The following is a 9,137-nucleotide window of genomic DNA, read 5'->3' as shown; positions in this document are numbered from 1 at the left end:
AGAATATTGGACGATTTTTGGGGAGAGTTGGACAATTTGAAAATTGATATTCATGATATTGTAAATTTTTAGTTGCATATTATGTTTACTATTAATTTAGATTGCTTGGTAAGATAAAAATATCAACTTATTTGAGTTCCTGGCTAAAAAGTACCCCTAGAAACCTGGGGATTTTTTTTAAATAGCCCAAAATAGCTTCCAATTATACACATTTTGAGTTCTAAGACGATAATAGATTTATATCAAAAAGTTTTGACGTTCAAATACGATTCCCTAATCCGATATTCAAGATATTGGAGGAGTCTTTGAAAAAATGTCTGTGGACATGTAGAGCAACTCATTTCTCTACTAATATCATGAAAAGATGAAAAAAAATTTTTGAACCGGTCTAACCTACATGTGTAAATCAGTTATGTATACCCTGCAGTGCGCATGTGTCCCCATGAAATAAAGTTACTAGTTCAGAGATGGTATCTAATAGAACAAGACCTACACACCTAGACCTTATTCTAGAACCCGAATTTTCGTAATTCGTAATTCGTAGCTACGTTACGAAATGCGAAAAATCGACATGTTGCAACCCTTGCGGGAAAATGTGCAGCATTGCCAGCTATCAGTTGTTTTTCAAAGCCTGCTGTATGAAGGAAAACAAAGTGGAAAGGTATTAAAAAAACGGGTTGGCTTTCCAAAATGGAACCATTCGAGATTTCAGCAAAAGTATAAGGAGTTTCGTCATGAAACTTGTTGATGGAATTAATCACTCTCACAATGTAGTTGCTAATATTAGTTAAGCAATTTGTTTTTATACAATATTCCACTTATCATGCATATTTTGTGTGATATACTATATTTGCAATGTTCACGTGGTATATATTTAGTACTTTTAATATATATCTTTCAATCAATTACTTAAGTAAAACGAGTTTATAAATGTGTTTTCAAAAAGTTTAGCACTTTTCACAAACAAACATACATACATACATACATATATCGAAAAATTGTAATAAAAAATCTTGCGATTTTTTTATAAAAATTTTCGCCTCCGGCGCTGTCTTGTAAAAATCGATACTTCGGTAAATAATGAAAATTTATTTATCGCAGTATCAATTTTTATAAAGAAAAAACGCCGCATACGAAAATTTTTAATAAAAAATCGCGCATTTTTTTATAACAAATTTTGGCGCGATTTTTTATTACACATTTTCGCCTGCGGCTCTTTCTTTGTAAAAATCGATACTTTGATAAATAATGACAAATTATCGACTGCGACGCTTTTTTATAACAATCGGTACTTCGATAAATTATAAAAATGTTTAATAGAAAATCACGTGATTATTATGTGCGATTTTTTGTTTGATTCCATTTTCTGTGTTTTTCGGAATTTTTTGTTATGTGTGGCAGCACCAACATTTCAGTTCAATTGGTCTACAAAGGAAAAAGTGATGTTGGATTTTTCTCAGCTTTAAATGCGAATTGCTTAAAAACGATTAGCCTCCGGAGCTTTCAGATTTAGAAGCAGGGGAACCCCCTCTACCCTCCCTAATATTTTGTTTTTTTTTTTCAAAACCTGGATCCATTTTGGAAAATTTTCCCAAAAAACACTCATCATATGCATGTTTATAGTAAAATTGGTTGATTTTACATATTTTTAGGAAAATTATGGATTCGGATGCATTTGCAATTATAGCAGCGGCGTAAGAGTGCGCATCATATGCATGTTTATAGTAAAATTGGTTGATCTTACATATTTTTAGGAAAATTATGGATTCTGATGCATTTGCAATTATAGCAGCGGCGTAAGCTGTCGGGTAGAGCAACCATGGACGCATCTATGCCAGCTTATGGATGAATTGTTGAGCCACGAGCTATAACTCCTCCTATGCCTGAAGAACTGGTTCTCAATGCAGTTAATGCAATAACAGCCTTTTCCAAGCCATTGAAAATATGCTTTTTGTTAGGTCCATCACCTGGTTGCGCTTGCTTCTGCCTTCGGCCGCGCTTAGGGATTATAAGCCTACTAATGAGAATTATCTTTTCTGTGTTGCCGGAGAAGAGGGAAGAAGCCCCTCTTCTACTGTGAAAGATATACAACATTTATTGTGCATATAACTCCGGATACGTCATCCACTGTATCTTTTCGCAGAACCCACATCGAAATTTACAAAAAAAAGTGCATGGTTCAAACCGAGTTTATTAATAAACTAGGGCTTGGAAATTTGGAGCCTTTGTTTTATTTTAATCCTTTGACTATACGTATGTGTTAAAGTTTTTAGATTCGGGTCATGCGTTTGGATACAACAACTCAAAATCATTGAACAAATAACTAAACCGTACAGTTTCTCGATAAGGGGCAACAAACATTCTTTTTTGTTCGTTCATTTTAAGCAGTGGATAAAAATATTCGTATATGCAAAAGGCAAATTTATCTGTTTAAAAGAATACCACTAATATTTACTGCAAACACACATCGATTTATGTACATCTTTTTGCTTAATTTTTATCTCGCTACCGACACAGAATTGTTTTCGTACAAAATTACGCAAAAAAGCTGTCAATTTATTACTCGTTCGTTTTTAGGCATGCCATTGTTACGAATTTCTAAAGTTCGAAAATACGATACTATTTCTACGATTCGTAGCAAAATCCGAATACGAAAGTTTTGCAGAATAGGGTTGCTAGTCTCGTTGCAAAGCAATTGACGTTTTGGAAGTCAGCCAAACCGTGAAATCTGTTCTGCGTTGGATAAGGAAGCATTCGTCTGGTGGTAAACGAGTATCGTTGTCAAACAAACAGTCAGAGCATTCGCGCCTTGGTACCCACGTCACTATTGACAGTTATAATTTCGAGAGAGCATAGAATTTCGTTTACTTGGGAACCAGCATTAATAATAATTAATAATCAGCATCGAAATCCAACGCAGAATCACTCTAGCCAATAAGTTCTACTTTGGACTGAGTAGGCAATTCAGAAGTAAAGTCCTCTTTCCACGTACGAAAATCACACTCTATAAGTCACTCATCATGCCCATGCTGGAATATGGCTCAGAAGCATGGACAATGACAACATCCGATGAGGTGGATCTAGGAGTATTCGAGCGAAAGATTTTGGGGAAGATTTATGGGTACTTACGCGCTGACGACGGCGAGTACCGCAGACGACAGGGCGACAATGAGCTATAGAGCTTTACAACGACATGGGCATAGTGCAGCGAATCAAGCTACAACGGCTCGAATGGACACCGGCGGTCCCGCTCTGCAAGTATTCTCCTCGGAACCCGGTGGTGGTAGCAGAGAAAGAGGGAGGCCCCCTCTGCGATGGATAGACCAAGTGGAGAAGGGCTTGACTTATTTTTTATGTGGGTATTGAAAAAACTTAAAAATGTGCTTAATACTTGCAAGTTCATGTTTGGCCAATCAAATATTCATCTAGAGAAGGCGTTCTCACGAAAAATGGATATTGTGACATAACATTAAAATTTTGGCTGAGTAGCAACCCGAAATTATGTATGTGTTAAAATACCTCCGATTACCTTAGAATTGACACCGATACTGTAATTTTTTTTACAATTTAAACATAGTTATCCATCTCTTGTGACCATACTTTAGCCTGTAATTCCGGTACCGATAGAGGTATCGAAACGAAACTTAAATTCAGATGTGCACCTTCTAAAAGCTTAGTTAGTCTAGACTTAACTTAACTTAATATTTTGGCCAACCTGTTGTATGAGAAACTGTGTTGGAGGTTAGTTAAAACTTAACTTACCGTAAGAAACTTAAGAAAACTGTAGATTTTAGGTTCTTAAGTTACGGCTTTACGGAAATTGAGAGCTGTGAGAGAATCAGGCTTGACAGGGTCTCAAGAGCAAACATTTTTGTTTGCATGAATTTTTTTGATGTGGCATTTTAGGCGGCGAACAGTTAAATAGCTGAAAAAGAAAATACAAAAACAATATATCTCCGCTCTTGGCTTTAGTTGACGTGTTGAGTAATCATTGATTGATAATAATAATAATAATAATAGATTGGCGCTTACACATATATTAGTGTTTGGCCGAGCTTCTCCGATTTGTGGCGTGCGCCTTGATGTTGTCACACAAAGGGGGCGACCTACAGTTTTACGCCTACTACGAACGGCGATTGAATTTTTATGAGACTCTGTTTTTCATGGCAGAAATACACTCGGAGGTTTGCCATTGCCTGCAGAGCGGCGATCGCTGCCCAGAGGGGTATTTTTCCAAATGCACTTTTTTCTTTTATAACTGAATATATGGTGAAGAGAATATAATTCTTGACTAGATTCCATTATTTTTGAATCCCTCTTTGCTTTAGTTCGCTCGCACCGCGTTGTCAAAGTGCCGTGTTGATAATTCCACTGGATCACAAATTTTAATTTGGTTTTTGTTCTCCAGATGCCACTATCCAATTTCTATGTAGAATTGCTCGGTGATTCCGAAATTCGGCTAAATTTTTTTTTCTATGGATACGTTTTCGATATATTTGCAATTTAACGTTAGTCAGCTTAAAGCAAAAATTGGTTACTTTTAATCACGTATATCTTACAAATCAATTTAAAAATCTTAATATAAAATACGGCAAATGAAAGCCAATGAAATTCTCCATAAACCGTATATACATCACTTTCCGATAGAGCTTATAGTTTCTGAAAAATTAATTAATCATTCCAGCCTTTTTTATTTTTTAATGAAAGAATTAAAAAAAATCAAACTTTAGCAGAAGAAAAATTAAAAAAAAACAGTTCTGTGCCAAATTTTTGCATTTGTACTAAAGCCTGTTCTGTTACCCTGTTATTTTTTAAATTTTTCTCCTGTTAAAGTTAGATTTTTTTGAAATTTTTCATTAAAAAATAAAAAAAGCTGGAATGATTAATTAATTGGTCAGAAACTATAAGCCAGTGGTGCCCAACAGAACTTGGACAAAGGGATACTTTGAAACTATCGCTATAATACGCGGGCACCCCTAGTTTAACTTCAATCTTAACTGCGTTAACTCGTTTCACTCTTCTTATATTCAATGTATATCGATGGCTGAGTGGAAGATCGACCTATCTCGGCAGCCAGTTCGAAAACGCTCTATCTCAAAAAACTTTTCAAGAACGCCCTATTTCAGAATTCGTTTCAAAAACGCCCTATCTCAGCTGCCGATTCAAAAACGCCCTATATCAGCAAATTTTCAATACATTTTGAAGTGAGATAGGGCGTTTTTGAACCGAATTTTGAGATAGGGTGGTTTTCAATTAAATTCTGAAATAGAGCGTTCTTGAAAAGTTTTTTGAGATAGAGCGTTTTCGAACTGGCTGCCGAGACAGGTCGATCTTCCACTCAGCCATCGATATATTCTACTAACTGATCCTTTTAAAATATTTATTTATTATTAAAGTTTATACAGGTAAGTTAAATTAATAACAGTGCATAATATTTTAATGAAGAACATTCATTTTATTGTAAACATATTGGAATGTGCTGCAATTCTTCGGAGATTGATAAACAAAACGGCAAAAATTGGCACTGAATCGATAGATATGACGTAAGTTATGTGTTTCTCGCCGTTTTCATTTGAAATATTTATTACTTTCCCTAAAAATAATCAAAAATAGTTTGCAAATCGAACCGATTTCAAATCGTACGACTCGCAGCATATGCCCAATAAACTTAGTATGATGCTTGAATCTTCATATTTTCTGATAACTTCTTAAAATCTGGTTTATATTGCACAGTTGTGCAGGCTAAAATCGTGGTATTTTTGACATGTTCGTCAGTCAGTACGTTTCGGTATTTGTTTTTTATAACCATTAGTTATGAAAAAGCCTGATCCAGAAGAGCAAACGTCTGGAAATGTTGAAAGTTTTTCTTTGTCAACTGCTCTATCCATACATCGATTTCGTGATTGCAAAGTTGTATTGAAATCATTTAGTTTTGCAGTCACATCAGTTAAAAATGCTACCTTTGGATTTCAGGAAAATCTTTATTTCTGTCATCAAAGCTACAAATATTGAGAGCACTTTACCTTGACTCAGCCATCTTACTTCAGAGTGGTAGAATATGTGACCGAATTCGCTCTCAAAGTCATCATCAGCAAAAAAATCGGTGACAGGTAATAAGATCAACGGAAATAAGGTCAATTGACTTTATTTCCCACCCTGGTGCGAAATAAAGTCAATTGACATTATTACCATTTTAAAAACAAAATAAAATCCATTGACATTATTTCCCTTTCAAACATTAAATTAGTTTAGATTCGCGGCGACCGGCGTCAGCGCGCCCGCCGCGCACACCACATCACGCTACGCCGCGGCCCCCTCCGCCCCCCCTTCCTCGTCTCCCACCGTGCTGTAACGCAGGTAGATTTATTTTTTGTATACGGTGAAATAAAATTTTTATATATTTTAAACATCGAGGGCTTCTATTCAATAAAATACCCTCTATCTGCACACTTTTCACAAAGATGAGATTCTGATATAAACATCCACCTAAGCTTTAACTGTCATCAGTGATATTAATGCTACCTTATATAACGACAGGTAATAAGTCCCAGATGGTTTCTAAAATCACAAATTGGTTTTTGTGCAAATTGAAGATAGAGGGTATTCAAGAATTCAAGCCCTCGATATTTCACATTTTTATATTTGTAAGTTATTAGAAGCAGGGATGCCAACTTGGCTCAAACCGTTTGCATTTGTCCCTATTTTACTTCAAATGGCACTTAATTTTTCAATTTGGCACAAAGTGCCAAAATGGCACTTTTGTAAAAAAAATTACATTCCAATACATTTTTGTGAAATCCTTTGCGTGCACTTCTTTTTCTCAACTAAAATTTTCTAATTTATAAAGGCTATTCAACTGGTTTATCTTATTTTGTCATTGCACTTTTTTTTGGGAAATGTAGCTTTATTTTATTGCTAAATGTGAATGATTAAAAGGAATGACACCTTTTTTGGCACTTTTATTTTTCTATTTGGCACTATTTTATCCTTGGCAGCCATAATTGGAAGATTTCTGCTGTGCTTTGGGGCAACAACTTGTCTGCAGTAAAAAAGCATATAATTTTGTGTTTCAAAAGTGTGTGAAAACCAATCAATTAATTTATATGATCTCGGTTCCGATATTAAATAATCAATAATTGTTTATACCGGCATTTTGGCACATTGGCTCGTTGAATAAATAGTGTCGTCATTCTCCTTAGCTGGTTTTAAATGATGTCGTCACAAATTGCTGGCGGAGACATGAATACAGTGTAAGAAAATTCTTTTTCCTTAATTGTTTCCTTATAGAAAAGTTGGTTTCTTTTCCACCTTAGACATTCCGAATTCGTTCAAAATATTTAAATATTTAAACACAGAATTCTTTCAGTGTTCCTCCGGGGTTTTTGGAGTGTGCGCTTTATTTTTGTGGAAACGAAACATGTTTTGCAAGTTATGGATCATTTCTACACTCTTTTTTCAAATATTTCTCGTATTTCAGCTGTGCGCAGGCGTTTAGTTTTTCGCATCGTGTTTTTACATATTCGTAATTTAAATTTTTTTAATAAAATCAAATGGTGGTAGTTCATGATTGTGTGTGGATTAATATCACAACACTGAGGATTTGGCAATAACCTTTTTCATCTATTAAAAAACAACACTTACGGGGCGATGTTTATTGTAGGAACAACATTTTTTTCTATGAATCGACATACTTTAAGCATTGTTGACGCTATTTCCATTTGAATGAGGAAATAGCGTCAATGACTTTATTTCCAAATTTTTGTTGACTTTATTTCGCTTTTGAAAAGGTAATAATGTCAATTGACTTTATTTCGTACCAGGGTGGGAAATAAAGTCAATTGACCTTATTTCCATTGACCTTATTACCTGTCACCGAAAAATCAGAAAATACCACTCTGGTGAACACTAATAAGTGCGGAGAGTCTTAAACATCGGTCGACTCATCCATTTGTAAGGAAACCTAGTCACATTTCTTGAAATCGCTTTTTATTTGGCCATGAATATCGTTTAGTAGGTCATCAGATAACGACACTTCTTTATTGCTGAGATTACGCTGTTTTTGTTTTGAAAATCCTGAAACAGAGATTCTGTCATGTCTAGCATAGAAAGATAAGAAGTGAATGAGTTCGTGAAAAGTCTAAAATAAAAGCTTACTCATGTACCAAAAAAGCTTCCAATTGTTAAACTTTTCAATTCAATACAAAATATTCTCTTCATCTTCTTGTTTGCGGGCGCCTAAAATTTAGGTCGCGAGCTACCAGGCGCCCGCGAGCTACCGGTTGGACACTACTGCTATAAGCCCTATCATTGGCTTTCATTTGCCGTATATTATATTATAATTTTTAAATCCGTTCCTAATATATACGTGATTAAACGGAACCAATTTTTGCTTTCAGCTGAATAATGGTTAACTGCAAATATCTCGAAAACGTATCTATAGAAAAAAATTAACTCGTTTTTCGGAATCACCGAGCAATTCTACATAGGAATCAGATAGTGGCATCCAGAGAACATTTTTGCTGTAAACCAGTGTTCTTTATTTGGTTTTTAGATGTGTTTAATACAAGCCGAAGTTGTAAAAAACTGCTTTAAGGCGTGTGTTAATTTTTTAAATTGGATAATTGTAAAGCAGATAAATACCGCATAATCCAAATAGTTTAATACAAATATAATATGAACTGGTACCGGCAGAGCTACAAGGAGAAATATCGAATTTTTGCTAATTTTAATGGATTAGAGGAATGAACTACAGTCATCAAAGTTATGTAACACCGGCGCTGAGATTCTTGCTTGGGTGTTATGCTTGACAGTTCGTAGTTTGGAAACATTTCTGTAAAAATCGATACTTCGGTAAATAATGAAAATTTATTTATCGAAGTATCAATTTTTATAAAGAAAAAACGCCGCATACGAAAACTTTTAATAAAAAATCGCGCATTTTTTTATAACAAATTTTGGCTTGCGGCGCGTTCTTTATAAAAATTTTTAATAAAAAATTGCGCGATTTTTTGTTACACATTTTCGCCTGCGGCTCTTTCTTTGTAAAAATCGATACTTTGATAAATAATGACAAATTATCGACTGCGACGCTTTTTTATAACAATCGGTACTTCGATAAATTATAAAAATGTTTAATA

This window comes from Rhagoletis zephyria, unplaced genomic scaffold, assembly GCF_001687245.7.
Source record: "Rhagoletis zephyria isolate East Lansing unplaced genomic scaffold, Rhagoletis_zephyria_1.1 Rzeph_scaffold_00781, whole genome shotgun sequence".
Classification (NCBI taxonomy): Eukaryota; Metazoa; Arthropoda; class Insecta; order Diptera; family Tephritidae; genus Rhagoletis; species Rhagoletis zephyria.
The sequence above is the reverse complement of the archived record's forward strand: the minus strand, read 5'-3'. Positions refer to the sequence as shown.